This window comes from Nerophis lumbriciformis, linkage group LG05, assembly GCF_033978685.3.
Source record: "Nerophis lumbriciformis linkage group LG05, RoL_Nlum_v2.1, whole genome shotgun sequence".
NCBI lineage: Eukaryota > Metazoa > Chordata > Actinopteri > Syngnathiformes > Syngnathidae > Nerophis > Nerophis lumbriciformis.
Window position 1 is genome coordinate 46,240,384 of NC_084552.2, and position 13,289 is coordinate 46,253,672.

Consider the following 13,289-nt stretch of genomic DNA (forward strand, 5'->3'; position numbering starts at 1 on the left):
GCGACTTGTCCAGGGTGTACCCCGCCTACCGCCCGAATGCAGCTGGGATAGGCTCCAGCATCCCCCGCGACCCCGAAAGGGACAAGCGGTAGAAAATGGATGGATGGATATTGATTAAAAAAACATTAAACAAGAACAAACACAATTAATTACATTAACAGCAACAATGTTAACAGAAACAATGTGTATCATTGTTATTATTATCCCTTATCATTTCCATCACCATCACATGCATTAATAATAAAAAATACAATAACAGTCAGAATAGCTTACGATTTGCATTGCATCTAATAAGCTTGACAACCACACTATCGTATCCATTATTCATTACAAAGAAGAATGAGTCCTACTTTAAGGTCATTTTGTTATGGTTGGAGGGAGTTGATGGCACAGACACAAGGGGGCGGTATAGCTATATGTATTTTATTATATATATTATAATCCATCCATCCATTTCTACCGCTTGTCCCTTTTGGGGTCGCGGGGGGTACTGGAGCCTATCTCAGCAGCATTCGGGCGGAAGGTGAGGTACACCCTGGACAAGTCGCCACCTCATCGCAGGGCCAACACAGATAGACAGACAACATTCACACTCACATTCACACACTGGGGCCAATTTAGTGTTGCCAATCAACCTATCCCCAGGTTATAATATATATAATAATAAACAATAATACTATAAATAAAATAGGCTAGAGAATGAGGTGTGACCAAAATCCAAGAGTGTGTGGTGGTAGACTAGGTGTGGGTAATTACCTGAGTGTTTTACCTAGTGTTGACTGGAGAGGAGGGACAAGACATGAAGGCAGTCCGTGGGGCAGGCAGATGGTCAGGGCGAATGGCGAGGCGTAGGAGGTCCGTGTTCATGCGAGAGGGGATCGAGATCCAAGAGACAGTCAGGGTAACGGGGGGACAAGGAATGACGAGAGACACAGCAACGTCAACGCGCGAACGGAGGTCTGCAGTAGGATCGACAGAGAGGACACGAGACAATTAGAAATGACGAGGAAGAAAAACACAGAGAGAGAGAGCAAGATTGCACAAAGCACGATGATCGCTGGCGGGACATCAACAGAAGGTTAAGTTTGGCGAGGATCCTTGGCTCCACTGGTCTTTATACCGCTCGTCCTCATCAGTCCCAGGTGTGCTGATTGCTGATCGCCCACAGCCTTGCCGGCATGTGGGCGTGATGCGGCCAGCGCGAGCAGGGGCGTGTCTAGGGGCGCTGCCAACGGAGGTGCCGGCAGACCCAGCTGCCGTAGAAAAACGGGTTCGAGCCCGCGCCGTGATACATTTAATAGTTCAAACAAATTAATATAATGGATCCCATATATCATGATATACCTCATTATTATCTAATCTAAATGCAATTTCTCCTGCTGATATAATTTCCATAGCTTGTGTATACCAGTCATTTTGAGTTGGACTATTGACATCTATCCATGTTTTCAGTATTGTTGTTTAGGTTTTGTCCTCACGGCCTTTGATCTTTCAGTTTGTCAGAAGAAAGTGTCCGGGCATTCCTGTTATAGTCTGTCCTAATAAAACTGTTAACTGTAGTGATGCCTGATCTTTTGCTTTGTATTCTTTAAAGTTAATTACTCTTTATAACTGCATTGGAAGCTCAGAAGCAAAACCCAATCATTAATTGGTTGAGATGTATGAATATAATGAATTGTACCCCCGGTACAACTCAGGTACAGTTGTGCTCATAAGTTTACATACCCTGGGAGAATTTATGATTTCTTGGCCATTCTTCAGAGAATATGAATGATAACACAAAAACCTTTCTTCCACTCATGCTTAATGATTGTGTGAAGCTATTTATTGGCAAACATCTGTGTTTACTCTTTTTAAATCAAAATGACAAAAGAAAGTACCCAAATGACCCTGATCAAAAGTTTACATACCCCAGTGACTTTGATCTGATAACATGCACAAAAGTTGACACAAACAGGTTTGAATGGCTAATCAAGATTCCAATCCTCACCTGTGACCTGTTTGTTTGTAATTAATGTGTGTGTATAAAAGAGTTTCTGGGCTTCTGACAGACCATTGCATCTTTCATCCAGTGCTGCACAGATGTTTCTGGATTCTGAGTCATGGGGAAGGCAAAAGAATTGTCAAAGGATCTGCGAGAAAAGGTAATTGAACTGCATAAAACAGGAAAGGGGTATAAAAAGATATCCAAGGAATTGAGAATGCCAATCAGCAGTGTTCAAACGCTGATTAAGAAGTGGAAAATGAGGGATTCAGGTAGACCGGCAAAGATTTCAGCCACAACTGCCAGGAAAATTGTTCAAGATGCAAAGAAAAATCCAAAAATAACTTCAGCTGAAATACAGGACTCTCTGAAAAGTTGTGGTGTGGCTGTTTCAAGATGCACAATAAGGAGGCACTTGAAATGGGCTGCATGGTCGAGTGGCCAAAAAGTTCAATTTTGGTCTCATCACTCCAAATTACTTTGTTCCAGAAGTTTTGAGGCTTGTCTCTGTGCTGTTTGGCGTAATGTAAGCGGGATACTTTGTGACATTTGCGCAGAAATGGCTTTCTTCTGGCCACTCGACCATGCAGCCCATTTTTCTTCCTGTTTGTGTCAACTTTTGTGCATGCTATCAGATCAACGTCACTGGGGTATGTAAACTTTTGATCAGGGTTATTTGGGTACTTTCTTTTGTCATTTTGATTTAAAAAGAGTAAACACAGTTGTTTGCCAAAAAATAACTTCGCACAACCATTAAGCATGAGTGGAAGGGAGGTTTTTTGTGTAATCATTCATATTCTCTGAAGAGTGGCCAAGAAATCATAAATTCTCCCAGGTTATATAAACTTATGAGCACGACTTTATACGTAAATGCTTTTACAGGGCAGCTGCTATTGACTTGTTGTTGCATCGCTCACCTCCATATTGTGTTTATGCGTTCTGGTGCTTTATCTTTGTCCCGGCGGGGTATATCGACACTCTGGGAGGTTGTCAGGGAAAGGGCAGCCTTCTTTGTTTATGTGCTCGGATCCCCCACGAGATCCCTGGAATTCCATACACAGCATCTGATAGTTGTGCAACTGTTGGAACTCACGGTTTACTTTCCGTGGAGAACAATGAGCTGTCAAAGCAGGTCACGCTGTCTGCATGATGTTAGCATGACGATATTGGCATCATGCTGCAATGGACGTAGTGTCTATGTTTGCATATGCTGTTTGCATAAGCCTCTGATCAGTACAGTAGCGATGGTGTTGTTGGACTCATATTTGCCATTTCTCTGCCTTGATGCGAAGGAGTTCTGTTTTGGTCACAGCTACTGTAACCACCTCACATTTTCCCAAGCTTTGTTTTGTCCGAGTCATTCAGGTCTTTTATTTTCTATTTTTAATAGTCAAAAGTAAATGATAGAGTAAAGGGAGGCCGGCAGCAACTTTTAAACCAGTCAAATGAAAAATAACTTTATTTATTGAAGGAAGAATTGGTGGCATTTGACCTAGTTTGCTCCCACGTCATGTGCTCTTTGTAATCCTCGCAGCTATCGTTTCCGCCGTTCCGCTGCTGTGAGTTTCCACTCAGATGTCTTTCTGCTCATCCTCCACACGACATCAGCACTGTGGAATCAATATGCTGTGTGCAAATGTGTTTGATAGATTTCCGACGGCAGCACGGTGGAATAGGGGTTAGTGCATCTGCCTCACAATACGAAGGTCCTGAGTAGTCCTGAGTTCAATCCCGGGCTTGGGATCTTTCTGTGTGGAGTTTGCATGTTCTCCCCGTGACTGCGTGGGTTCCCTCCGGTTACTCCGGCTTCCTCCCACCTCCAAAGACATGCACCTGGGGATAAGTTGATTGGCAACACTAAATTGGCCCTAGTGTGTGGATGTGAGTGTGAATGTTGTCTGTCTATCTGTGTTGGCCCTGCGATGAGGTGGCGACTTGTCCAGGGTGTACCCCGCCTACCGCCCGAATGCAGCTGAGATAGGCTCCAGCGACCCCCCGCCACCCCAAATGGGACAAGCGGTAGAAAATGGATGGATGGATGGATGGATTTCCGACGGAAAACAACTTACTGGATGCCAAAGAAAGAGGAAGCTAGTGTTGGTGATTTGTGTGTCATTTCAGTGACTTCAAGTCCAGAAGCGAGGACACAAGGTACAAAAGTGAGGAAGCTTGAATTCATTTTGCTTTAGCTCCTTGTCGTGACACTAGCAGGACTGCCTTAATGCACAGGCTTACCTGGGCTGAAGCCCAGGTAAACCCACCCAATCAGGGCCCCTGATTTTGACAGCGGAATGCAATGATTGGTGTTCATAGCTGTCAATCACAGACAGCTCTGCTTCATGAAACGATTGTGTACTCTCTTTCTCCGCTGCAATGGGGAGTGAACTCAGGTTGCCAGTATGAGAGGCGAGCATGTTGACTACTGAGCTAAATGCACAGGCAATCTCCCAGATCGCCTGTGTTGACTGGCGTCTGTTACACTCGCACAGACGTGCATGTGCCTGTCACGAAGGCAATATATTTATGAACCAAATCATTTTTAGAATGGATGATATGGGGGCGGTTATATTCTTGTAGACACCAAAATATAGTTAATAATAAAGATGACTGATATTTGCCTTTTTGAACTGGTCTTTACCATAGCTTTGTCCCAGTGTTTACATGACTAATTATTGTACTCACATAACGATTATTTCAAAAGGGTTGCACGCTCAGGGGGCCACAGTCATATTTCCTGATTCCTTGTTACTAGGGCTACAACAACTAATCGATTAAATCGATTAAAATCGATTATGAAAATAGTTGGTGATTAATTTAGTCAATGGATTCGTTGGATCTATGCTATGCGCACGCGCAGATGCTTCGTTTTTTTTTAACCTTTATTTATAAACTGCAACATTTACAAACAGCTGAGAAACAATAATCAAAATAATAGGGGTGTAACAGTACGTGTATTTGTATCGAACCGTTTCGGTACGGGGGTTTCGTTTCGGTGCGGAAGTGTACCGAACGAGTTTCCACACGGACATATTAAGTAGCGTACTGCACGTTGTATTGCATTTATCAGAATCAGAATGAAACTCCGCCCTGACAGCTCCGCAAAAGAGGACATGTCCGGTGAAAAGAAGACGTATGATCAGTCTATCCTAGCCCGTTAGCTGCTAGCATGCTAGCAAAAGAGGACTAGCAGCGACCGGGCTAGTTCCTGACAATACGTCCTCTTTTCACCGGACATGTCCTCTTTTGCGGGGCTGTCGGGCGGTGTTTCTTAAATGCCTCAAATGTCCGGCATTTTGAGTTAGGGTTGCGTGTATTTTCAATATACGTTCAGGGTTAAGAAGGTTAAAAACACAACAAATTGTGCATGCAGCAGCATTGGTGAGGGAGGGGGAGAGACAGAGAGAGCGAGAGAGTTATGATAACCGCACATGCGTCGTCAGGCTCTGCTGTTTATCGATACATTTATCAGATTTAATTTTTTATTATCTATAGCAGGGGTGTCAAAAGTGTGCATTTTTGTAACATTTTCCCTGTTTTATTTGGCAAATTGAAAGAACATGGCGCCAGTATGCTGGTTTTTCCCCCCAATAAAATACTGGAAAGGATAGAAATGTAGTTTGTCTCTTGTATCCGATTATTAATCGATTAATCGAAGTAATAATCGACAGATTAATCGATTATCAAATTAATCGTTAGTTGCAGCCCCACTCTTTACACACATGCAAGACATGCGTGCGTGAACTCCAGGGGGTTGCGTGTCTCGCCAGAACACGGGCTCGAATATGAGAGCGAGTTTGATTGATTGATTGAAACTTTTATTAGTAGATTGCACAGTACAGTACATATTCTGTGCAATTGACCACTAAATGGTAACACCTGAATAAGTTTTTCAACTTGTTTAAGTCGGGGTCCACGTTAATCAATTCATGGTAGCTGTATACCTCATTGGTACTGCATACGTAAAACAGTTAGCGATGTTACAAGATTGGAATGGTACTTGAGGCAGATGAACCTCGGTGAACATTAAAACACTTTCTGGTAGAGAAGTTACATTCATGCTCTTTATAGGCTGCTCCTTTTGCAAGATCTATTTTGTACAAGTTGCCGTGCTTCGCATTGTGTCCAACGTAACCACTCGTGTGTTTGCTCATGAAGTCAAAACACTTTTTGATTGTGCTGTTCAGGAATGTTTAGAGTTCGATGGTTTCATAAATCAATTTATGGAGTTGCAATGAACGCAGTGCGAAGCTGCTTCTAAGATACTAATCCCTAACACCATGGCGGAAAATAAAGTAAGTGTCTTCCAAGTTCCATTATCACTGGAGGCCTCGAGGAATAGGAATGGCTTAGCATGCTACACACCGAGCAAGATGACACAAGAAGCTAACCGCTAAAGCTTCAATATAAAGTTGGGGTGAGCGATCTATATACTATTGATACCTACTCTAGTTTCAGTGTATAAATGATACTAAAGTAATTAGAGCAATATTTTTTATTTTTCTTGTTCTTCATAAAAAATATTTTTGGTTAATTTTTGTTGTTGTTTACGAACCCAGGGATTAAGTTTATGGACACTGGAAGGCTTTGAAGGTAAAAGCCAAATGATTTAAATGAGAGCCAATATGTCAGAGATTGTTAGTGACGAACCCCAAGATGCAGAGATGACGGCAGGCATTGAGCGAGAAAACATGATTTAATTAAACACTATGGCAAAAAAACAAACAAAAGGGTACAAACAAAAGGCGCGCACAAGACGGAAAACAAACTTGGCTATGAACTAAAATAGCACAAAAGCTAACTGTCGACAAGAAACAAAAACACTTACTGTGACACGAAGGAACTATGACAAGAGCAAAAAGAACAAAAGTAGACAGCTACAACAACAATTATTATGACAGGTAGTAGTGACAACAAGTATTAGCGACAATGACAATGACAATAATCCAGCAGTGACTGGAGGTAGGGCAGGTATAAATAGCAGCTGGCTGATTGACACCAGGTGTGGCCAGGTGCCAATCAGCCGCAGCTGAGGGGACACAGCACTCAGGTAGACAAACAGGAAACAGAACCAAAACAAGAGTGCTGACAGGATATACTACACACACAGAGGAAAAACTAAAACACAACCAAACTGTCAGGGGCAAGCCTGACACAATAGTTTGTTTGTTTAGTTATTGTACACTAGCCAATTTATTTAAAAAAAAATGTATGTAGCATTCAATATCACACATTTTATACATCATGTTGTTAAAAAATGTATGTAGCATTCAATACCACACATTTTATACATCATGTTGTTAAAAAAATGTATGTAGCATTCAATACCACACATTTTATACATCATGTTGTTAAAAAAATGTATCTAGCATTCAATACCACACATTTTGTTAAAAAATGTATGTAGCATTCAGAACCACACATTTTATACATCATTTACAACAGTGGCAAATTTTAAATGCAATAAGATTTGTTTTTATAAACAAGTGTTATGGTGTTTGCTTAAGTTACTTGTTATAAGACATTTTCAGTTTTATAATCTGTTGTCAAAGTAACTGCTCGCGACTCCAAATTATATCAGATCTGAGGCCAAAAATGTTGATCGGGACGTCCTGAGTAGTTCATGTGAAAACCAATGAGACTTGTAAACACCTTTTTCAAAATATGAAGTCAAATAAATACGTAAATGGGAAAATGCACCCATCCAGAATATCATATTGCACAGGAGGATTGTGGTGGGATTTGTTTGGGTCCGGCAGTCCCCTCGTTGTTGTCGTCACATCAGCAGAGCGTGACATTCTGGCATTCATGCGAGTGCTTAATGAAACACATCGCTGCCCACCTGCCATGGCTCCTATCACGCCGCAAAGTCAATATCTGTGTGTGTCTTTTCCAGGCTTGATGGGTGACAAAATCAAACTAGATAGGCACTCTCCTTTGGCCACTTCATTAGGGAAACCTGCACAGGCTACAGCAGGAATGACCAAAGTGCGACCCAGGAGCCATTTGTAGTGCACAGCTCAAATTTGATGGGCATGTGACACATTCTGAGATAACTATTAAATACTGCTTGCGTCAGAACATTACAAAGAAGGTTTACACTGAAAAGAAACAACGGTTAGTGTGTGCATGGTAAACGGTGCACATTAAACCACCAGAAGGACAGATGGAAATTAGCTGAATGCTAAGTATGGTGCTCTGATCGATACTATATGAATAATTAAAGTGCACAGTATACGTAAACTAAAAAAAAAAAAAGCACCAAGTAAGCTTTATGCCGCAGCTGCCATAAATTAACAGCATTTCAATGACAACAATGTTTTATGTTTCTGCAACTATTAATACACCAGTATGCTTTTTTTAATGCTAAAGAGACAATAATTATTGTAATTTTCTAACGTAACGTTTTGCAAAAACAAGTAAAGCTCATCATAGGGATGTAAAATAATAAAATGTAGGAAAAAAAGGTGAATACCGTATTTTCCGCACTATAAGCCGCACCTAAAAACCACAAATTTTCACAAAAGCTGACAGTGCGGCTTATAACCCGGTGCGCCTTATATATGGATTAATATAAATATTTATTTTCATAAAGTTTCGGTCTCGCAACTACGGTAAACAGCCGCCATCTTTTTTCCCCGTAGAAGAGGAAGCGCTTCTTCTTCTATGGTAATCAACCGCCAAGGTAAGCACCCGCCCCCATAGAAGAGGAAGCGCTTCTTCTTCTACTGTAAGCAACCACCCGCCCCCATAGAAGAAGAAGCCCCCGGATATTGCGTTTCATTTCATTTGTGTGTTTACATCTGTAAAGACCACAAAATGGCTCCTACTAAGCGACACGCGTATAACGCAGAATTTAAACTTAAGGCAATATTTAACCAAAGAACTCCAACCACTCGATATTGGTGTCAACAGGGCATTTAAAGCACGACTGCGAACGGCGTGGGAACAATGGATGACCGAAGGCGAACACACCTTCACTAAGACAGGGAGACAGCGCCGGACGACATACGCCAACATCTGCCAGTGGATCGTAAATGCCTGGGCGGATATTTCGGTCACAACTGTGGTCTGAGCTTTCCGAAAGGCAGGATTCACAGAACTGCGACGAGACGGAGCCGGCCATTTTGGATCCCGTATTCGCCCAACCTTTTAATTCGGACACTGAAGGAGAAGAATTCGAGGGATTTATGAATGAAGAATAACTTCAGAAAGTGAGCGTTATGTTTATTTTGTGTGTTGTGACATTAACGTTCGAGCAACATTAAGTTATTGATGCTTATTGATTGCACATTTGCACATTACCGTACATTTTGGGAGTGAACAGAGTTGTTAGAACGCTGGTTTTTAATATATTATTAAAGTTTGACTGACCTATCTGACTGTTTTTTTGACATTCCCTTTAGCGCAGTTAGATGCGGCTTATAACACGGGGCGGCTTATAGGTGGACAAAGTTTTGAAATATGCCGTTCATTGAAGGCGCGGCTTATAACCCAGGGCGGCTTATGGTGCGGAAAATACGGTACTATCCAGATGCACTGCACATCTTCTCCTCTCGTTTGCTCGGGTTGTTGAATGCTTAGCTATTCTTCATCCTCCAGTGATAATGTTACTTGTAAGAAATGTAGTTTATTTTCTGCCATGGAGGCGAGGATTAGTACATTGGAGCGAACATACTTTATGCGCACTAGCTTGAAGTAGCCAACTCTGTGAGGACACTACATTGATGTTGCTGCTTGTCGCAGATTGTTGCAACTTGTCGCCCTTGGTTTTGCTGGACATGCATTATCGGGATGGAGCTAGCATAGGCCAAATTGATATAATTTCTGTTGTATATCGCTCATATCACACAATCCTAGTTCACACTGATGACTAAATGTAAGCACGAGATGTTTTTAATGGTGTGACCAAAGTTCAGATTGTCAAACCTTCTTAGTGGCGTATCTTGTGTCGAGATAAACATTGAATTGTTGAGCATGTCATCTGTGCATGTGTGTTATTGAGGCAATATTGTCAAGTGTTTTGAGTTGCTTGTTAGAATGCAGCACTGCATAGCAACAGCGCACACACACACACACACACACACACACACACACACACACACACACACACACACACACACACACACACACACACACACACACACACACACACACAGCGCGAGAGTGAGTGCGTGCGCCCAGATGGCCATGGCTCGATCCATTCGACATGAAATGTGTCTTGTCTGAAAGTCTCACGGTGTCACTCTGCTTTGTCGTCACGGAATGTTCCTTTCCCGGGTGCAAGTGCAGCTCATTCCCACTCAGCTGGAGTATGGGCAGATATTTTTAGAGGCAGACATAGCTGCTTAGGCCAGTGTGATTCTAAAGTGGCTTTAGGAGGAGGAAGGACTACTCGCTGTCGTACAAACATCCTCTCCTGCCTCCAGCCTCCCTCCTACTTCATCACCACCATCAGAAATGAAGACTAGAGACTTTGACCGCAACCGCCTCTCGGGAGCTTGATGCACTCTTGTTCTTGTTTGTACTCTCCTCCTTCATTTTGGCATCCCATTATCATGAATTCATTATCATTATATTTTTAGGCTTTGCACGCAGTCCCGTGTGAGCCGCCGCTAACAAGATTGTGGCGACAAGACGACACCGCACACTCCTCTTCAAAAGAGGCAATGAATTTGATGAGACAACTGTGATTAGTGTCTACCTAATATTAAGAAGAATTGTCAGTATGATGCAGTGCATAGAAGGATACGAATGCAATAATAAACATATTTCTATTTATAATTTACAACAACAATAGGCATATTTCATTGTAAAAACACAATTTGTACGAGAAAACGTGGGGTCAGTAAAGCAGCGTTGAACCATGCAATAAGGGTTTAGACAAGTTGATGACCTTACAGCGACAACATGGTACTGGAAGGAATTCATTTGGGAAGGTACTACATATGGATCTCTTTAGGGTGTCATCCTTATCGCACCAATTACTGTAAAGACATCTGACCTTGTGGACCTATTTGAATTTCTATTTAGAGTTGCTTACCCAGTCAATAAAAAGCTCCACCGACATCTTACAGGACAGCCGAACATCCTTTGCATCCAGTTGTCTAGGAACCGTCATTTTGATTTGGCCCTCTTTGGGTCAAATTCCTTTAGAGGAGTTTGTCTGGGGCAGCATGATGGCGCAGGGGTTAGTGCATGTGCCTCACAGTACAAAGGTCCTGGGTTCGATCCTCGGGTTCGGGGTCTTTCTGTGTGGAGTTTGCATGTTCTCCCTGTGACTGTGTGGGTTCCCTCTGGGTACTCTGGCTTCCTCCCACCTCCAAAGACATGCACCTGGGGATAGGTTGATTGGCAACACTAAATGGTCTCTAGTGTGTGAATGTGAGTGTGAATGTTGTCTGTCTATTTGTGTTGGCCCTGGGATGAGGTGGCGACTTGTCCAGGTTGTACCTTGTACCTTGTAGAAAAGGGATGGATGAATGGAGTTTGTCTGATCTTTGATTGATTGAAACTTTTATTAGTAGATTGCACAGTGAAGTACATATTCCGTACAATTGACCACTAAATGGTAACACCTGAATACGTTTTTCAACTTGTTTAAGTCGGGGTCCACTTAAATTGATTCATGATACAGATCTACATCAAACATTTTTCTGGTCCACTGACTTCCTGTTTCTTTTCAAACATGGGTTCCTGATCATTTTCCTGCCATGACGACTCCAGCAAATTCTGTGAAAATAGTGTTTTTTTTCTAAATTTATAGCAGGCGCTACTGAGTGAATTTTGGGGGTTTGTTTTATGTATCGTATACCATACACATTTTTTCACCAAGCCTGATGCACTCCCTGCATGTTAAAGGGGAACTGCACTTTTTCTGGAATTTTGCCTATTGTTCACAACCATTATGAGGGACAAGAAGACAAAAGGTTGTTTTTTTTTCGCTGTGTAACATATAAAAATTGGCTTGTTCTCGGTGGCTTGCAATGCAGCTAATGGGAGCAATCAATTGTACCTCCAAATCCCTTTAAAAATGCATTCAAAAACCGTCAACAATACTTCATTTACGTTCCGTAACCTGTATAATAACCAAGCTGTAGTGACATTACTGTAAGAGCAAACATTGAGGAACTGTTTTTCTATCGTAGTAACACAGCGGCGTGCTTCGGTATTAGCCGTAAAAGCTAATTTCAGCAAAAGATAAGATAGCTTCTACAACAACACAAAACACTTTTCAAATTGTAATGCACAACACTGGGATACAACACCAATTTGTACTGACTGGAAAACATGAACAATCCTAGTACAGTATCTGTAAAGTATTAGCACACATTTCATGTTTTGTTTGTACACAGCTAGCTAGCCAGACAGCGTATGTACTGTAGTTGTAATAACATGTGCTGCACGTATCATGGCCGATATTGTAGTGACTCACTCGATGAAGAGTTGTTCGTATGTTCCAGCTGGCCAGGGACGTTTCCTGTTGATTTTGAGTAAACAATCCATTTATGTCGAAATAGCTTGGCTCCAAATTCCATATTTATAGCGTCAAAATCGCTCTCATCCCCCTCTCCTGGCTTCCGTCTTCTCCAACGTCTCACTCTTCCTTCTGCTGGCTTCTATAAGCAGCTTAAAAAGTGTAAGGTTGTGAATCCTCATTTGTCCAAAAATAGTCGTCTTCGATGTCTGTAACCAAGTCTGCCATGATTAGAAAACACACTTTGATTGTTTGATTCCGTAAGTAGGAACACACATGTTGCCAGAAGTCAGACGTGCGCTGCTATGGAAACAGAAATCAATGCGCGGAATAAATCAGTCCCGGAAATGAATAAAATGATCAAAATACAGTAAATATTGAACATATTACACATTGTTGTGAACGTGACTGTTACTACATTATATATAACGAATGACAAAAGCTTCACAACAAGGCTAAGCCAATCAATGCCACCATGTCTGATTGCACACCTATCAAACTCTTTTCCGTTCAACTTCTTGTCTGACACGAAGCTCCGTCACGTCCACAAGGTACGTGCAAACTTAGTAGTGGCACAAAGTCACTTTTTTTTCGAAGCGTCATTCAACAACTCTGCTTTGTTGTTGTCATTAAAATAATCATAGCTTGTCCTCAAAACACTAGTTCTGTATCCAGGGTTGCCCCATTTTACGTGAATAAATGCATGTAAAAGCTCAATTAATGAATGACAGGGCGCTTCAGGGGAAATGTATCCCGAGCTTATTCCTGCTTCGTCACTGACAATAACAAATGGCATATTTCCTCACTCAGTCTCATTGTCGCCTGGAGTGC